Source organism: Thermobia domestica, chromosome 13 (assembly GCF_964235325.1).
Source record: "Thermobia domestica chromosome 13, izTheDome1.hap1.1, whole genome shotgun sequence".
NCBI lineage: Eukaryota > Metazoa > Arthropoda > Insecta > Zygentoma > Lepismatidae > Thermobia > Thermobia domestica.
In genome coordinates, this window is record NC_137466.1 from 116,313,737 (window position 1) to 116,334,025 (window position 20,289).

The window sequence follows — 20,289 nt, forward strand, 5'->3', positions numbered from 1 at the left end:
GGACGAGTTGACGTCATACGTTCCCCTACCTTTTCAGATCCACTTTTACACCTGCCTCTAGCAAGATCTGAAATGATGCTCCTGATCCCCACATTGAAGGTGCCATGTTTCTAATTTCGCAAAGGGAGTGCTCGTAAAAGGTTAAGTAATTACAATCTCCCGTACATATATTCAAACAATCTGCAATCTTACAAGACGCAAAGCACAACTTCCTCTGGTAGCTCAGTTGGTAGAGCGGTGGACTGTAGTTGGCTCTGTATTAAAGCAGTTATCCATAGGTCGCTGGTTCAAATCCGGCCCGGAGGAATTTATTTTTACACTTTCTAACTTCTAAATTCGTGGGTAGAAATATTATTATTATATGTATAATTCTATTCGCATTATACGGGGTCAAATGCTGAGATTATCTCCATCGATGATCCAATGCATTCCTTCTAGACATTTCAACTGTTCCCTAATACAGATTAGGGATTATCTATCACTAAATAAGCTGAGGAGTTTCTTTTACGTGCTACATCCGCTTTTGATCCCCTGTGGAGCTCACATAGGTAATATCCATACGATACGTTCGAATTTTGTGCGAGCTCAGAGGAATTGTATGTGAAAAATGCAGAAGAAAAAACTTAAAATATCTTCCACAGTAACACTTCGGGACATTTCCTAGTAATGAGTATATAAACAAAGTTACCATATTGAAAACATGTGTTTAGTTCTGGGAATGGAATCTCTAGGTTGATACTCACGTAAAGGAATTTCACTCTGACGTAATGTCCATGTAATTTCTCAACGTTTCTTTCTAGAAGATGATAGTGTGACAAAATAATTCGCCTTTTCTCACACTTGCTCGCAGATATGGTTTATTTACCAGACCTAAAATATATTTTTGTCAAGAATAATCCGTATATATGTTCTCACCATTATGGTATTAAAATATAATTGACGTTTAATACCATCAGTTAAGAAATTCAACATCTTAATAGTTATAAAACTACAGAAGTGATTTTTTCAGGTCTAGATTTGAACCAAATTCTATGTAATTGCTTTATTGTACAGTGTAACGTCCCTTTCCGCCTAACCAACTAATCGAATCCAAATCGAGAGTCTTGATGAAATAATAATAATAATAATAATAATAATAATAATAATAATAATAATAATAATAATAATAATAATAATAATAATAATAATAATAATAATCGATTTAAACTGAATCATCTTAGTCCGGCAGAAGGGACTTGGGGGACGGACACTCTCGTTCTGCCAGCGTCTAAAGGTGTTATAATCCAATATTCCTTGCTTCTATCTACTTAAGAGCAAACACTTAATATATGTATATATAAAGAAAAAAACAAAATTCAAATTTTAAATAACAAACTTTATTACAACTACTTAACTTTAATTTCTAACCTTTTAAATATAGATTATCTCATTAATAATATCATTGCTCTATACAATCCAATCTACAATCTATTGTTTACTCTCAACTTTAGTTATTCTCTGAAAAATTTTCCGGTCCAATAATTTTCCGAATACTCTGTATATATATTTCTCCTTAAATTCACAAAAATCTCTGAAATGATAATCGTCAAATTTCTTTGGTCAAATTAAGTCAGATTCAATAACCTTAAATACTTTCTTTCTTTCTTTCTAAATTCTTTGTATAATTCTTTACGAGAGACAAAAAGTTTGGAAATCATTCGTTATAATGAAAATTAGATCTGCGCATAATCGAAATATAATTACTACTTAATAGAACTATAGTATAGCTGCAAGGAATACTGGAATAATTTTAGGGTCTCAGCTTTTCACAAAATTAAAAAAGAATTCCAACATAGTCATTTCACCGCGCTTGCAAAATATAGGGGAAGGCAATTCTAATGCACGGAAAAAGATCCCTGTCAAGAATGTAAGATCGACAATTAAACAAAACGAAGTTGAATTGCGACAGACGACCCCACGACAGACAAACATGGAACAAAACACAACTACTAATAAGTTGAAAAATTCCACTCACCCTTTTATTCTCTTTTAAATTCCTCGTTACCTACAGTCCTGCCATCGCACTGTTGTCCACAGCACAATCTTTCTGACCAACTTCAATAACTTATATAGCATTCGAACAAAGTGGTTAAATGCATGCCAATTTTGATAGGAACGCAATTCCGGTTCCAAGCCTGATTTTCTGCGTAAAGAGCAGATCTTTCTCTAGGAAAGGACTAGGCTTTTAAATAACAAAACCCATTCAGGCTGATTAACCCTAAATACGTACCATTCAGAAAGATAGTTAATTGAAACAAGGTTAACCAAGCACTTCGATTTGTTTGCTTCGAACAATTTCTTAAATCTCACAATTACACTGAATTTAAGCACTGAGCCAATAACTCCAAGAACTATCAGAACCTCAAGGAAAGGACAGCATGGTGGAAAGACTACAAGGTGGATGCAATGCAATGCTACATTCTTGTCGCTCTGGCGCATGACGTCATCTTGGTCGCAGACGTGGCAAACGAGAGTCAGATGAACTTTTAACAAGCGCTTGCTCGCCGGTATCTTACACGCAAACTTCTCTTCTGTTTATAGTGATCTTCAACGAAGTAAAAGTTTTAGTACAAACAATAATTATATAAACGTAATGTAATCAATGCTTAAGCTAAGTGAATTCAAAGGAAGATATTTACAATAGCAAAAGAAACAGCAATATTAATTCATATTAAACACTTTTGAAGCTTGATCAAGCCAATATTGCTCACTACATTTTGTTTTTTCTTTCTTTTCTTTCTTTCTTTCTTTTCTTTTTTAAACATTTGAAGTAATACATTCGAGATGTATAGGCCTGAATAATCTATAACACAGTGTGTCGTTAATGCATTTCATTATTATATATTTATGTATGCTCAAGTATATTTTCGTAGCACATTGATCGGTTTTGATTTACTATTATTATTATTTTGCTTGAAAGGGAATTCTTTACTGATGACCCCATATAAATTTTGAGACTATCTCAAGGGAGAATTCATGGTTTTCGTAAACAGAGATGCACATACGTATATTTTCGTTATGCTTGGACAGTTTTTTTTTTTAAAGAGGTTGCTCAAACGTAAGTTTCATCAGAATCTCAGGGAACTTTACTAAGCAGGGACACACGTACTTAATATTTTAAACCGTTTTTATTTTTGATTTATAAAAAAAAATCATCTTATTTGAAATCGCTGATCGCTTATTAATAGAATTTGTATTTGAACAAAAGGTTTGGCGAACTTGACAGTTCTCTGAATATTAGTGTCAAAATTTACGCCATAACAAACTGTATTATTAAACATTTGTACGAAATAAAACGTTACGTATACTATTGTGTTCTAAAAATATATAGAAATAAATATGTATATACAAAGCACCTCAAACAAAGAAATTGCAACAACACGATTACTTCAAGCAAACAACAAAGTAGGCCTAGTAGGCGTATGTGAAGACGATATAGGGGTGTTACAGCTAGACTAGAAATCATGTAAACCATAAAATTACATAATTTTCTTAATTTTCTTGATAAGTTTTCTCTTTGCTGTTCCGTGGACTAAAGAAGACAAAAGATAAATGCAAGTGACTGATTATGTGGAATTTGGTGGAATGAGAATGCGGGAGCACTCCGAGAAACTCACGGACACGATGTTGTCCACCACAAACTCACTTGATCGAGAAGCGGACCAGTATCCCTTGCACCAGAGGTGAGCTTTCTGCCACTGAGCCACACTTCTTCCTTGATTGGTTGAGAATCTACCATATTCTTAAATTTATTGCAGCCACTCTTAATTTTGTAATTCTGGAGGGAGCCCCTAAATATGTATATATAATTATCCAAAGTTGTGATTAAAATGAACAAAAGTTTCAAAATCTGAGTGTAAAAATGTCCCGACAATGACGCCCTGACATGGTAGGTGGATACTTTATTCTCTTGATCTAATAAATTGTTATATATCTTTGTAACCGTTAATCGTTATTACGAACCTTCCATTCGTTAGTTAATTTGAAGTGCAACGTCCCGTTTCAGCACCGAGGCTACAGGGAATGCAGACCTTCAGAATGAAATGGGATCTGAACTACTTTAACGTGTTCAATGCTCTCCATATACGTAACTCGAGGGAGGTAAGCCTCCTAGATCATCGTGCCTCCCTTCTCGAGTTACATGCCTGCCTCTGTGGGGAAAATTTTATCTCAATATCTTATGTAGAGGGAAACGATGGTAGAAATAATCACCTCTGTCGTTCCCCCTCCCTCATGATTAGAATCCGGGTCTTGAAACGAAGTTCGTCCTTTTAAATTGTACTATTGGATTTTTGTATGCAGAATCAACACAAGCTACTGTAGCTCTATATACTATTATTACGTACTATTAATAGACCCCTACTAAAAAGAAACTACATAATGAAATAGCTTTTTTTTTTTTTTTTTTTACAATTTCATTCAACATTGCATTTATTTTTATTTTTATGTAAAACTTGCCATATTTTAGGTTTATTTTGTCATGTCCCCTGCAAGCTAAAATCCATTTCTGGAGACATTTCCCCCCCGTTTTGAGGAAATCTAAAGTATTTTATATTAGTTCCCTTAGTTTTTCTGTAATAATTACTACAGCCGTACACCGCACAGTTAGGCATTCTCGATATCATTTAAAAGAACAAAGTAACAAAGAATTTCCACTTGTCACTTAAAGCCGCGCCTTTTCCCGTTGTCTCTTGCAAACCAGATGACGTCACAACCACGACAGCGCTTCAGGCGACATGCGCATGCAACCACCTTGTAGTCTTTCCACCATGAAGGGCAGTATTCAATAATTGAATACATAGGAGATTAAAATACCCCAATTATAAGCGGGCTTAAAAGTAAGTCCCTCTTTGTCCCCCTTTCTCCTGCTCCGGCTTTTTTTCTACGACTTTAAGAAAGCACTCCAAAATGGGATAAATTCACTAAAGACACATATAAGGTCGAAGCTAATATAATTATCGAAACACAACACGTAATAGTAGTTATTTTTTTCTTCTTGGCACACACTTCCGGTCTGTTCAACGCAGACCACCACCCTAACAATTTTTGTTTGTAACTTGTTTAATTCTCATTTTCTCGTTCAGCCACTGCTCAAGACTATTGGACTCGACCGGGACATGAACACAGAAACATAGATAATAATTAAAATTCGATGCTTGGTACTACAGATGGGGAGCTCGAATCCCCAATGGCTTTCACCTCACGATCGTCAGCCTAACGCTTCAGACTGCTCAGATGCATCCACCGGCATCCAACTCAGCTACCAACTTAACACTGCTTGTAGGATTGTATATCGTTTCAAAATACATGTACGAGAGACTGTGGGGCAGAAAGTCTGTTAACACCCTTCAGCTAATTAACCACCGCACAGGATAGGTTAGGGTAGATTAGGTCAGCATATATTAGGTTACTTAGGTTAGGTTACATTAATTTATGTTAGATTAGGTTTTGTTCGGTTTACCATGATATAAGAATCGTGGCGAGGATTAACAGAATTTCACCCGATTGTAAGGGTAACGTTATGCAAGCACTACCCTTGCAAAATTGGAAACAAAATTGGATTTTTGTGTTATCCAAAGCATTTTCCAATTATACTGCGCATTTCTTCATTATAATGGCTACACTTTTGAAGCATGTTAACTTTATTAAATATTTGTTTGCTGTTTCTTTCGTTTCATTTTTCTAATTTTCTGTCAACACTTATTGAGTCCCGTCTTTATATTTATTGTACGAGTATTTGTTTTAATGTACGGTTGAATAATGTCTCTTCAGATTATAACCTTTTTGCACAGGCACAATTTACATCTACATTAAACATTCCAGTTTACTTATGTGATTTAGTATGGAAAAATAGCAGTATTTATCCACCATTCTTGATTTATTTTTCTACCCGATTTTAATTTTCTATTTTGTTTTTCTGGTATTTCACTACTGCGAAGTACTGACAACAGACCAAAATTAACACTTACAGAATGCTTATCGCACGGCAAGAATCAGCCAGTGGAATGACAAGTACGGAAAACCCAATGACTAAATCAAACCCGGATCTACAAGGTAAAAAGTGCGAGCAGTCAGAACCCAGATTATCATAGGTGTACCATGAGTTTACTATAAACTTTGAAAAATATATACAATACTTTAAGTTACATTAATTACTCGAAAAACTGGGGGGCCTAGGAACCCCTGGCCCCGGGTTAAACACGCCACTGGAATAAATAAATAAAAAGCCACAGTTCAAAACTTTAAACGTTACAGGACTTAATGCTTTCATGTTATCACTGTAATGAAAACTGGAATATGCATCTGGTTCTTAAAACACAAGTTTCGACTTTAGTCAGTGGCGAATCCACGGGAAAGGGCGCTCGGGGTGAAGAGGCTACTGTTTTTCTTCTAAGCTCAATTGGTTTTGTGATATATATAGATCCACATGTTTCCTTCTCAATTAATTTGCAAAAGACACAGGTGTTTGCAGAGGTAAGGCTTTAAAATGATTAATATTGAACAATTGTTTGAAAGTAAAATTCTGTATTTCGAGCCTACACCTGTCTTCCAGGAGGTGATCCGCCCCATCAAATGTTCCTTCTACCTGTAGATCCGTTAAGGTCTGTAGTTACATTGCCGACTCCATTGTCGTGTAGGTGTAATACATAAATAAATGAATAGAAAGTAATAAATGCAAATGAAAATATTCTAAACTAAAATTAAATCAAATGTTGAAAGCTGATGCAAAAAGTGGCTTGGCGACAGGGGCACAGCAGAAAAGTTTCTAGGGGGCCAATCTCCATGGTTTCTATATCACGTCTGGTTTTTAATATACGTGATTTGCTTTATTACATTTACATTTTTCGTCCATGCTTGGCACGCCACAATTTGGACAACTCTGATCTAATATTTTGAAATATATTACGTTGAAATTTATACAAAAATATGCGTGCTCAACTTAAGTAACATTCTAGAAACTGTATTTCTAAAATATTATGGCATACTATGATGTATTTCTGATATTCTTGGAAAAATATATGGAATTGACTTAAATATATACATAGAATAATATATTTAGAGAAGAGAGGATCTTACAGTGAAAATGTCGATATGAAATTGAGTTTACTCTACACAAGATTCTAAAGTAGTATCTCTACTTATGAAAAAAAATCCTTATTATTTTCATGGGCAAAACGCTAATTCCTATTGTTAACAGTCGCGCTAATAGGTAACGCTGGCTGCAAAGTGACTACTTGCTTTCCATAGATGACGCTAGGTACAGTCAGCGACAAAAATTCTTTCCGTTTGATGAAATTATTACGTAAATAACTTCAAAACGGAGGGACAATTAGAGTACAGTCTTCAGTAAATTAAAGAGAACGTAATTTTCTGTACGTTCCAGACCTGAAATTTGGTGAAACTGTGTACGTTCCACCGTTATTCCCAAAATAAATTTTATCAAACGGAAAGAACTTTTGTCGCTGACTGTACAATGCCTGGTACTTAATGATTTGAATCAACGCAATGTTGTGTATAAGAAAATCTTTGAGTAATTACGTAAATATGATATGGAGTCAGTGATGTTAACCGGAAACACTATAAAGTCCCATTTCCAAAAGATAAAAGTCCAATTTTGCATCAGAACCACCCACATTGTATACTATTATTGTTGTTGTTAATAATAATAATAATAATAACATTAATAATAACATTAATAATAATAATAATAATAATAATAATAATAATAATAATAATAATAATAATAATAATAATAATAATAATAACACAGAAATAAAACTTGTATGTGACATGTGTTACTTTTTTAAATTTCAAGATGTATGATGAACAAATTTCGATCTTCTACGTTTATAAAATAATTTGTGAATAACAACTTTTGTTAATCGAGAACAAGTATACTTTGTTATGCTATCAGAAATGCAGTAACGCTATCACATCTTTCTACCGAGTGATACTACAAGAGCTTTGTTTTCCATACATTTCTTGCAGAACGTTTGGAAATTAACTGTTTATCTCTGATATTTTGCTTCCTTTCTTTCCTTCATTCATTGTTTTGTTTTATTCTTTCCTCAGAAAGCAGAGCACGGGTCTCGTTTCTTGGTACTTTTAATTATTAAGAATCACATATATTTAACTCATCCTCGCTAGCATGATCTTTACCGATAACAATGAAAAGACTTCGGACTAAACGTTGACCAAACTGACACACTAATTGATTATTAACTATCTCTTAAGTTATACTCGTAGAGATTTTTTTTTGCCTAGATTATACATATAGTGAAAAATCCCATATTTGCTGTCGATTTCGGCGAAAATTCCCGTTATCCCCTCCATGTCCAAAAATCCGTCAAAAAAATTCATGTTAAAAATCCCACGAAATGGTATTTTTCCCATGCATTGGCATCATTGTATGGAATTGGTTAGTGGACATACTGAAAAATAAATAAGTTTGTTAAAGCATTTCTTAAACAACTAGAACTTTTAATTAAGCATGATTTAAACCTCTAGTTTACAGCGAGCCAAAGGTTTGTGGGGAGTAACTAGTTTAAATAACAATTTTAATTTGTTTATAAATGCTTGCCATGTAAATTTAACGTAGGCGCACTTCTCAAATAGCTTGGTGTAAATGGAACTTAACGCCATCTGTTCTCCTTGTCGATTATCTGTTGTAATGCAGTTCAATTACCATCTTATTAAAAAAATATCTTTCTCAGAAAATAATATTTTGTCCTCTCGCCTGTAAACCTACGAAAATGGAGTTATGTTCCTCTGGTTCTCATGCGACGATATGTTCTCATCATTATTGAAAAATAATTTAGTCAATACGCGGAACGCCGTCAGTTAAATTAAATTGAAGAGCTGAAGCATGCTATTAAACAGTGGCGGCAGGTGGATTGTGGTTTCGGGTGTTGCAGTACGAACGATCGGAGACAGAAGATATAAAGTGGACTCATTGACTAATCAGCATAACTTTAGATGCAAATGCTATGTGATATGTTAAATTAAAAAAATTCTGGTTTTAAAAAATAAAAAAATGCAGAACATTTAATCCGATTAATCACCTTAATTAATTAGTAAGTTCATTCTCCTTTCTTTGATTGGAACAAATCTGCCTAATACATGCTGGTTGAACTCTAGTATTCTTATTGTCAGGTCTTTTTTTCGATGGAAAGCATAATCAATGGTGATAACCTTTCTTGGGACATTCAATTTCTTGAAAGTGTCAATTCTCTTGATGTTAAAAAAAAAAAAACTTTTCTTCTTTTACTGACGCCATAGGTACAGTTAATATTAATTTCAGAAGCTTTGTAGGTTCACTAAATATTTTTTCTAGATTTTTGTGAACAATTCATTCTAGTAAACTCAGTCCCTGACAGTGATCCGAATTCCTCTTCAGTGTAGATTGAAGAGAGTTCGTAGCAGAGAATTATGTTATAAAAAGAAAATGTACATTGAACACGCTTTATTCACAATTTATCTAGAAATATTGAAAATAAATTGTGGAAATATATGTAGTGCATACAACATTACTGCCATAAGATGTCCTGTAAATTTAAACTGTTTTTTTTTTTTCGAACACTCTCCTGAATTGCACTTTGCTGGTTTTATCTAAGGCTTAATTGTAAGTTTTTCCTCGGTTGAAAGCTGGGCATTTTTTTTCTGTAAGTTATTTACAGAAGTCATGGTATGTAATTCATTCAGAATTTGTAGGTTATGTACAGAATTAAAGCACACACAAAAAATTAAATCTAATAACTAATAACCAAAACAGCTGATACCACAGAGATACTGGTATATAAATTGCGGATGTTACATATTCATACATAAGGCTGTCAACTGGCCGGCTTTTCATTGGCCTGCCCGGAAAATTTGCTGTTATTTTGATTGAAGCCGGTGACGGGTACAAACTTCTCACCGGCACCTTTATAACCTCTTTTTTTCAAATTTGTATCTAGTTCGAAGTATAGATATTGAAAAGTAGCTGTCATTCTGTAAACTCAAAACTGTTACCTTTCACCATCTATCAACGATTAATATATTTTGTTCAGTGTTTAATAAATTTTAGAGATGACAGGGACTGTATCAGGGAAAATTTGAAATTTACTTTCAATGAATTTTATACATTTATTTAGAATGGAAAAGGACTTCTTAAAGCAATTTCCTATAGTTGAAGTAGAGACTATATGTTTAAAGAGTGAATTTCATTTTCCAAATCCAAAATTGTCACGTAAAGATTATTATACTTTTGTTTATCTGTTTCGATAATTTTAAAGAAATAGTAGTTACTGGTAAATACAATAAATTGATCAATTTCAGTTTCTCATTTATAGCACAATGTAGCTTATTAGTGAATGTTCCAAAGACATACAGAATATGTGTTAATGCACTTTTGTTCACGATAGTACATTTTTTTCCACGGATAGGTCCGAACAGAGATACTTCACACTGAGACCTATATCATAGAGAATTTTGAGGAAGTGCCGGTTTTTTTATTTTACAGAGTTGGCAACCCTATTCATATATCAACACACACACATATATATGTGCGTAAAAAAAAAATACATTCCAAATCATCCGTCTAGTTGTTAGCAATGCACGATGAACACAATATACTTTCACATGAGGCGAAACAAGGTTTATCAACGTTCTGCAAAGCAACCTTGAAACCCGCCAGATATAGGAACAACATGTTATCTGGGAGGGGTCCAAAGTATTTCAGGAAGGTCCAATACGTCTACGTAATAACGAACCTGTCTTATACTGTACCCGAAAAGATAAGTAATTCTTAATTACTGTCACCTATATTTTTAGAAAAAATGATAGAACGATTATTTCTATAAGTAAAGAAAGAGTACATGATGAGGCATAAAATAAAATATTTAGCGTACATAAATCATTTCTCTGTGAAACAAGTATAGTTTGTTAGGAAAGTCTACAAATGTTAGTCAAGTTTCGAAATTTTGAGGGGTTCCGGACCCGGTGGACCCCCCTCGTGACTACGCCTCTGAGCATTGCTAAATAGTCCCAAATTCAATGGGGCGTTCCCCACCATATTTTATAAAATAAATATGTATATACTAAAATACTATCCACAGAGGGGGGGGGGATTTTGCATATTGACTTATTAATATTTGGTTCACCAATTACTGTAGAAGAAACCTTCATTATCTATATAAGGTAAGAATTAACTTGTAAATGCGGATCTACTTTCATTTAATTTCTGCTCTACTACATTTTTTCTTTATTTTGTAATTCTGCTATCACTTTTTTTAACTGTCATTATATTGATTTGCTTCAGTATAAGTACCGTAATTTAAAAATATGAATGCATAAAAACAAATTCCATTTGTTAATTGCTAGTGAAATAAAATTCAGAAATCTTATTTAACGTGAAAAACCTTCTCGTTCACTGGAAACCGTGCTGTGTTGCAGAAGCACTGCAACGACCAGACCCTTTAACTTCTGAGATAGGGGAAAGGAGACTTAACATTTGCTCCAATTCCCGCGCTGAAGGAATCTGGTCGTTGCATGCTCACTGCAACACAATATAAATTAGAGACTCTGTGACGAATTATTTATCGCTTTTTAAAACGGATTAACGAAACGGACAGAGAAGCAAAAAAATATGTTATTTAAAGTATATCTGGGAGTATTAGAAAGTACTTTTTCTGTTCTTTACTACTATTGCTAATAATATTTTTTCTTGAAATACTTTGGTCGTTGCGCAACGCTGCAACACTAACATTAGCCGCCACTGCTATTAAATATAAATATAATTTTAGCTGAAGGTTGATTGGTAACTTTGAAATTTTAGGTCTCTTTTCAACATCGAGCCCATGTGAGAAATGGATATAAAACTGAATGTAGGATCGAAACCACATGAGTTACACGGAAGGCGAAGATCGTTAATCCTGCCTCGAAGAAACTTCTTAGCACTCATAATTACAACTTGTAATCTATGTGAAGTGAGCAGCTGAAACATCTAGAAGGAATACCCAGCATCATTGATGGAGTTAATCTGAGCATTTGATATCTACCATATAACACGAATAGAATTCTACTACAAATACTAATAATATTTCAACTCACGAATTTAGAAGTTAGAAAAAAGTGTAAGAATTAATTCCTCCGAGCCGGATTTGAACCAGCGACCTATGGATAACTGCATTATGAACAAACCAACTACAGTCCACCGCTCTACCAACTGAGCTACCAGAGGAAGTTACTTTCGATTCCTTGTAAGATTGCAAACTGTGGGAATGTATACTATATACTGAAGATTGTAATTGCGTAACGATTTACGAGCACTCACTTTGCAAAATGCGAAACGCGCCGGCTTTCAATGTGGGGATCAGTAGCAACATTTTAGATTTTGCTGGAGGGGGCGTATTTTAGTAGTATGTTCGTAAGAAATTTATGAAAAAATCATGTTTTTTCTCAAATTGCCCCTGCTCTCCCCAAATAAAGCTTTTGGTGGGAATCCGGATTCGATTCTTGATTTCAGTTTATTTGAGCTAAGTGCTATATATTACATTTTTCTGACTAGATAACGTTAGTCTTCAAAACCATAGATTTTGTCAGTACAATAAATCCTACCAGCGGCGTAGCGTAAGGGAATGCCGGTATGCCCGGCATCCCCTGTTAATAAGAAAAAGTACGTATTTCATTATATATAAATTGTTTGCTTGTAATTATCACAATTATTTCCACTGCAATCTTGTGGCGCGCTCTCTCGACGTACTTTGACAAGAGGAACCTACGCATGCGCGTCGCTCAGATGCACATTTTCTGTCTTTCCTCCTGTCGTATGCTACTTTCCTCGGGCTTCCAGACCTACTGAAAGCATCGGGGTTTTCGTCTGCTTTCTGTTGAATGCGCATGCGCAATACTTCCTTTCTCACTCCTCCTCATCCCGTGCAACCCTACATTTGCTTTAGATATACGCTGGCATATTCAAGTATTTCCAACTGTATATATTTTGAACTAAGCTATAGTTTGTGAACAGAACGTACGAGCCCTAATATAAAGGAAATAGAACAAAACGGAAATGGTTAGTTCAACGCATTTTTGAAGCATGTCGGTTATGTAAGTAATAGTATTAAAATAGTTATGCCTTAATCATAACTAAATGGATCGTAATTGTAATCTTCATTGTAAAGGATCTCAAAGACACAGGCATAAATTTAAAGCATTCTGTAGAATTACGGTCACCGATCTGGTAGGACAAGAGAGCCACCACTCCCCGTCACTCGCAAAGATTGTGCCAAGGCCCTTCAGTCACTGGCACAAATCTCGGGGACATAAGTTGAACATGTTCCCTACAATCTTGTCCCCCCAATAATCCGATTTGAGATTGTGATGATGATGATTTCTATCCGACTGCCACAAAGGAAACTGATGTCCTTTGACTTGTTTCATTTTTAAAAAAGAATCGTATTCTTTAATATTTCATTGTCATTAATTATTAGTAGTCTATTTTCAACTATTTGTTTAATTCCTGTAACAATTCCTATAATGCTATTGTGGTGATCATAATTTTGCTCAGATAAGAGTATTGTTGCGCCAAATATAGGTCTGATTGATTTTCTTTCATAGTTTTGGGGAAGTCATTATTTGTATTGTTATAAAACAAATGTCCTAAAATTTTAATGTGGATCATTATGGATGCGTAATTAGAAACATATCAATTATTATTATGAATAGCCTACATTCAGATTTCATAATGTGCTCACGGCACTGAGTTGTAATAATGATATGTACCACTATTTCATCTACATCATTTGGTATATAATATACGAGTACAACAGGTTTACCTGAGAAATCTGATTCATCTACTGTAATATGAGTCTCTTCTCCCCTCCCCCCACAATAAGCCTTAAAATGTACCCTTCTGCCCATGTTATAGACAACTCTGCTTCCCTAATCCTCCACAGCATTTTTTTCAACTTCATAAATATTTTGAACATCGTTAAAAAAGAAAAGGATTATGGGAACAGTCTTACCCATCCCACGAACGTTGAAGACAGATTTGCGGCCTTGACATCAGTATCTGGATACAGAAACAGGCCCCCAGAGTTGGTATAAGTACTTTGTATTTACATTTTCAAATGATATATACAATCAGGCCCATATTCACGAACGGGCGTCTGAGTTCTGGACCCAAGATGACAAATTTCTAGGGGCGATATTTTTTTTTGAAAGAACGAGAATGACGTGTGGTATGTGGAGAAAAATGCCGCCCACGAGAAAGAAATGAAGGGAACGATACTGGAAACAATGTTCATACAAAAGTGGGGCCTAGTTTTCTCGTCACAACGGTAGTGGCAAGAAGGAGCTGAGACAATTGGTTATTAAATTCTAACGTAATCCACGCATTCGCTTCTCTATGCCCCACTAGACCTCCAATTAGGGGGGCTTCCTCCTAAATTTTGTATAACCCTATATTTCTATTCGGAATAGCTATGTATTGCTGCTTGCAGTAGTACAATATCGCACAAATGACTAACATTGGCATCCCCCTTTCGGAATATCACGCTACGCTACTGAATCATACAATCTCCTCATCGTATCCACCCTCTAGCAAATTTCATTTATTCATTTAGGATTAGTTTACTTATTAATGAATAAATTTTTAGTAGTAAAGAATTTGTACTAAAGCAGTTAAATAACTATTAACATTTTTATGGATGGCTTAAGTTTAGTTTTTGATATTATTGAAATTACCATTAAGTATTTTTTTCTAAGAAGTGAAATTGTTAAATGGGTTGCCTATCGTAAAATCTCACACTTTATTCCAATTATTCCCAGAATTAATTATATGTGTTCACCATGGTAATTGTTTTATTTATTCATTACTAGGAAATGCGTCAAAGCGTTACTGTGGTCAATATTTTGAGTTCTCTCTTCTGTATCTTTCATACATAATTCCTTTGAGTTCGCACAAAATTTGAACGTATCGTATGGATATATTAGGAAAGCATCTATGAAGCATGGAGGGGGATGACCCCTCCAAAGTTTCCTTGAGCACCCCAGAATCTGGTTATATTTGTTGGATATCTAATAACGGTACACACAAACACTGCGGGATTCAAACCACATGAGCTACACGGGGATCAAACACGGATGTCGCACGTAGAAGAAACTTCTTTGCTCTTGTAGTGAGAATTCTTAACATGTATTAGGTGAACAATTGAAATGTCTACAGAAATATTCTGCTCCATCGATGGAAATAATTCGAGCATTTGATCCCATATAACGCGAATAGAATTATACTAATAATTAGAGCAACCCACATTATACTTTATTTTTTGTTTAATTATGCTTTATTTTTTTTAAATTATGCTTTATTGTGCTTTATTGTTAATTTAAATCATTGTTTTACATTAATCGTGTATAATGTATAATATTTACTATACCTTTAATATTCTAATATCTTGATCTATTTATTAATATTTTATGTAACCAGTTTCTTTCATATTTAATTTATTTTCTACTTATTGCACTGTAAAAAGATATGCCTTACTCGAGTCAATTTTTTCTACCACTTTTATGTGTCTTAGATGTGCATATATACAGAAAGGGAAAGTAAAAATGCCGCCAAAAAGTACAGAAAGTGCCCAAGTTCAGGTGGTTCACATAAAAATACAGTGTGGAGTTCCTGTGTAATATTCATTGTTGGTGGAAAGTTTTCTACGTTTCCTTTTTCTTTTCTCCACATCAAAGGATTACACCGAAAAATTTACAGAAATAAAATAAACTTTTCATTGTTGCATTTTTATGTTCTCAATGATTTTGCATTGTAAATATTGGTTTAAAAAAAATATTAATGCAGTATGTTAAACTTGCAGTTAGACAGAATTTTCAAGGAATTGTTCTAATAGAATTTTCCAAGAATTGTGCTATATATTTTAAATTATCCTTTATTTTCCAAAGTTATGCTTTATTATGCTATTAAAATTAGCACCTTCTGGACCCTTAGAAAACCATAATCATGTTTAAGGTACGAACCATATGTCTAAATTGCTATTATGCTTTTGGATTGCCCTACTAATATTTCTACTCACGAATTTAGAAAAGTTTAAAAGTGAGCTCCTCCGGGTCGGATTTGAACCAGCGACCTATGGATAACTGCCTTAATTCAAAGCCAACTACAGTCCACCGCTCTACCAACTGAGCTACCAGAGGAAGTTGCGTTTCTCTTCTTGTAAGATTCCAGACTATTTGTAGGTATGTACGAGAGATTGTAATCTCGTAACGTTTTACGAACACACTCTACAAAATTGGAAACATCTCCAGTGGGACACTTATATGAGCCGATATGAGAAAACTGGAAAGTCCGGTATAGTTCCACAACGTTTTCACAGGTCAAAGAGACCTATTCTCGCTTCTATTGGTTTCTCCAATTCTTTGAAAAACCCTGTGGTTAGGTCGTCGCTGGTTGGTTTAGATATATGTAAATTGTTGATAACTTCACTAACATGTTTCTAAATACGGACGTTTGCATCACACGTCAGTTAGGCATGCACTTAACACAACGCTGTAAACTCTCTATGTAGGGTCCTTCATTTTTATTTAAGAGTACCTAAATTTAAAAAAAATGCACGTTGAGTCTAACAAATGAACTAATAAACTGTATTCTGAAACACATTTCCTGTGGAGCCAATGAAAGGGAAATAATTTTGTTCCAGTATTCTAGAGTAACTTACTGAGAAACATTGATGTATTATGTGGACAGTACGTCGGAGTAGGATTCCTTTAAGCAGGTATTAATCTAAAGATCCCATTCTCAGCAGCAATCAAAGTAATACTCGATTGTTTCTAAGTAGGTTGAAGTACAATGTTCCTCGTTCTTTTCAAGGACACCTAACACTGACCAAAAGTAAAATAATTTCTACAATAATGTAAAAATTAGGTAGGGAAAAATGTCAATTGAAAAAAAAAATATTAATAAGTATCAATTCTCGTGCGTAGTTTTCGAAGAAAATCGAGGAAAAACAGTATTTTAAGTTTCCAAACCATATCGCGATACGGGTTTCTGCAATCGATACTATCACAATCCGAAACAATGTTCCAAAACCGAATGTAGTTGTAATTTATTACTACTTCTTGTTTCAATAGTACAGATTTCCGTAGAGCAAAAATGGTAAGAGATATCGAGATATATTTTTTTCTTGCAATAAATTTAGCTTTTCAAGGGTAGTCTCTATCTCCTCCCTTAACCATTTATTCAAACCGAAGATGGGGAAAATTTACTATTTCTGGTTTGAACCTTTGTCACCATAGAACAAAACAGTAAGGCATAGTAAGTAATGGTTTTCTGATGTGGATTACGCGTCCAAGGAACATGTTCTATCTTTGATATTATTAATCTATTGCAACCAGTAATTACAGATGTTTTGTTTCAAGTTTAAGTATTGAATTCCCATAGCTAAGAAATCTAATGTAGTGTACACTCTGAAATGAAACTCACTTGTAAACTTAAAAGAAAAAAAGGAGTACGATAAACATATCTCTGTCTAAGTTTACTTAACTTATGCTGAAGTATATTTTCATCAAGCTTTTCATTATAACCGTGGCAAGACAACAGTGCACGAGTATGGTTAAGGAGATATTCCACAAAATTATGAGTAACTCACTGTTGTTTTTGGTCAATTATAATATTGTAGAAAGATGAGACATGTGTGAATCGATGAATGACATGAGCTGAAGGAAATTACATCCTTTTAAGGGTAAATTTTAAGCGCAGCTTTTTGATAAAATTGAGAGAAACGGATTTGTATGGCGCAAAAAGGCATGTCGTTAGTTGTCAATAAATATTCATAGCTTTTATTCTTCTGAAATATTGTAAATTGTTTTAGAGACTTGTGAAAGTTAGAGAAGAAATATTTAGAGATCTTCGAAATGTGGTATTGGAGGAAGATGGAGAAGATAAAATGGACAGTGAAAGAGCAACAAATGAAAATGTTTTAAAAAAGGTAAGAGAAGAGTATGCTTTTAGCCAGCATTCTTCGTAGTAAGGTCAATTGGAATGGACACATCTTGCGAAGAAATTGTATTCTTCATACCACCATAGAAGTAAAGATGGAAGGAAAAGGAGGAATAGGAAGAAGAATACAACTGATGGATGATTTGAAGAAAATATATTAGAAGAAAATATTGTGAGTTAAAAAAGGAAGCTGAAGATCTAGAAACGTGGAAGGAATATTTCCAGGTCTAAACCTTTAAATAAATAAAAAAAAACAAATAAAAAAACTTATTAGCCCCAGAACGTGCCAAAAGACAGTATACTTAATTACAGTGGCGGATCCAAGGGGGCTAAGGGGCTATAGTCCCCCTTGATGCTCAGGTTTACACTGGATAAAATGGGCTTCAATTCTGCTTTACACTGGATAAAACGGCAAATTATGGTTTAGCCCCTCCCTTGATCATATCCTGGATCCGCCACTGTTTAATTATAATAATAATTTATGTATTGTATATTTAAAAAGAAAATAATTCTAAATGGTACATTGCATAGTTTCTATGGCGCCTTTGTTTTCTCCTAATGATGCCACAGATAGTCATAACAGTAACACACATAATCTTAACAGTAACCCCCATCCTACTTTTAATATTTACAACAGTAACCAACATAGAGAAGGAGTGTTTTTTTTAATTATGTAGTTAGCAGAGCTTTTCGTCAGTTCCAAATAAGCTTAAATATTCTCAACTTAAATTTGCAAACTTGATGCAACTACAATATTTTAAGTCATGCTCTTAAAACATATATTCATACACTTTCGTTATCAGTCATAAATCATTACTAAAGACCGGAAGCTGGTGGTAAAATGCCATATGTGACCATTTTCACAAGAAAGCGTGAATAAATGCCGTTAATTTTAACCATTGGTCACATTTGCCTTTTTATGGTTGCTTTCTAAGTTTTCACTTTCTACAAGAAACGGGTCACATTGCTCGCCGTTATCGTGGAATGTAGTTCACCTATAAGATATGGAGTTTCTCTTATATCTCGAATATACTGGATTTATCTTCTCTTCACCATAGAAGATAAATGATTATTGACCAACCAAATACACCGAAAGCACAGCAGATAGGGATGCGCTCGAGTCGAGACATGTCTCGAATCTCGACTCGACTCGAGTCGAAATCGAGTCGAGATTCGTGTCGAGACACACTTTGTAAAATTCGAGACGAGTCGAGACAAACGTATTTCTCGACTCGAATTTTCGAGTCGAGACACGAGTTGAGTCGAGACGGCTCTTAAAAATGTCGACTCGACTCGAATGTCTCGAAAATCTTTCTATAATTTTTAATATTATTTTGAAGAAAGTATTCACTCAGAAACAGCCTTGAAACCAATTCCAGCATTTATTCCTTGAGAAAGGTACAGAACGCATAAAATTAATAGTTAATCTTTAAAGATCAAGATTTAATTTTCAGCTCAATTCAGTTAATTAGAACTAATAGTTAATGTCGTTGTATTTGGTTGTACTGCAAATATAATGATAATAATAATAATAATTGATTATCTAGTTTGTATAAAACTATTATCCGTAGTCTAAATCTAGTTTGTACAAAACTATTGCGATAAAGTGAACTTCATAAATTCTCTGAATGAGCAGTTGGTAGTCTATAGTAATTTAGCATAGTTATAATTATTGTGTTTTCGTTCCCATGAACGCAGTAGGGTTACGTAACTTCTGGATTATTCGCTTGCCCAACTATTCTGAGGCTTTAATATGTTGCAGCATATCACGAGCTACGGATAATATATAATGTAACATTTGTTGTACATCACATATTATGATACGAGACTATTTTACATAGTATATCTTACCTAATATAAGTAAAATAAAGAGTTTGTTTGTGTGTTTGTCTGTCTGTCTGTGTGCGACGTGGGGACCAGACAAGTGGACCGAGAGTTCCCAAAATTTGGTCACGGGTACATTAGTCCAGGCCCCAGATCAAGACGAAGCGTTTTTTTTTTTTAGTTTCGAACCAGAGGGTCTCGGGGGGGACGTTTACTGGGACCGACATGGGGACCAGACAAGTTGACCGAGAGTTACCAAATTTTGGTCACGGATACCTTGGTCCAGGTCCCAGTCTAAGGCGAAGCGTTTTTGTCAAAATTGGAACCAGGGGGTCTCAGGGTGGCGTTTAGCGAGACATGTAGTAAAAGTAATCCAAATTGATCGACATTAGTGTCAAATCCATAGTTTTCACGGTCGCTGAGATCAATGGTGACACTTC

General features: G+C 34.5%; 3 non-coding genes across 3 annotated transcripts; 1 reads left to right on the forward strand and 2 right to left on the reverse strand.

Moving 5' to 3' along the window:
* The first annotated feature begins 211 nt into the window (after positions 1 to 211).
* Positions 212 to 306, forward strand: TRNAY-GUA (transfer RNA tyrosine (anticodon GUA)). Its single transcript has 2 exons — positions 212 to 248; positions 271 to 306. It is a non-coding gene; the product is annotated as a tRNA-Tyr (tRNA).
* Positions 307 to 12,164: 11,858 nt separating this feature from the next.
* Positions 12,165 to 12,259, reverse strand: TRNAY-GUA (transfer RNA tyrosine (anticodon GUA)). The gene is made up of 2 exons: positions 12,223 to 12,259; positions 12,165 to 12,200 (listed from the first exon to the last, which is right to left on the reverse strand). It is a non-coding gene; the product is annotated as a tRNA-Tyr (tRNA).
* Positions 12,260 to 16,129: 3,870 nt separating this feature from the next.
* Positions 16,130 to 16,224, reverse strand: TRNAY-GUA (transfer RNA tyrosine (anticodon GUA)). The gene is made up of 2 exons: positions 16,188 to 16,224; positions 16,130 to 16,165 (listed from the first exon to the last, which is right to left on the reverse strand). It is a non-coding gene; the product is annotated as a tRNA-Tyr (tRNA).
* Positions 16,225 to 20,289: the final 4,065 nt, after the last annotated feature.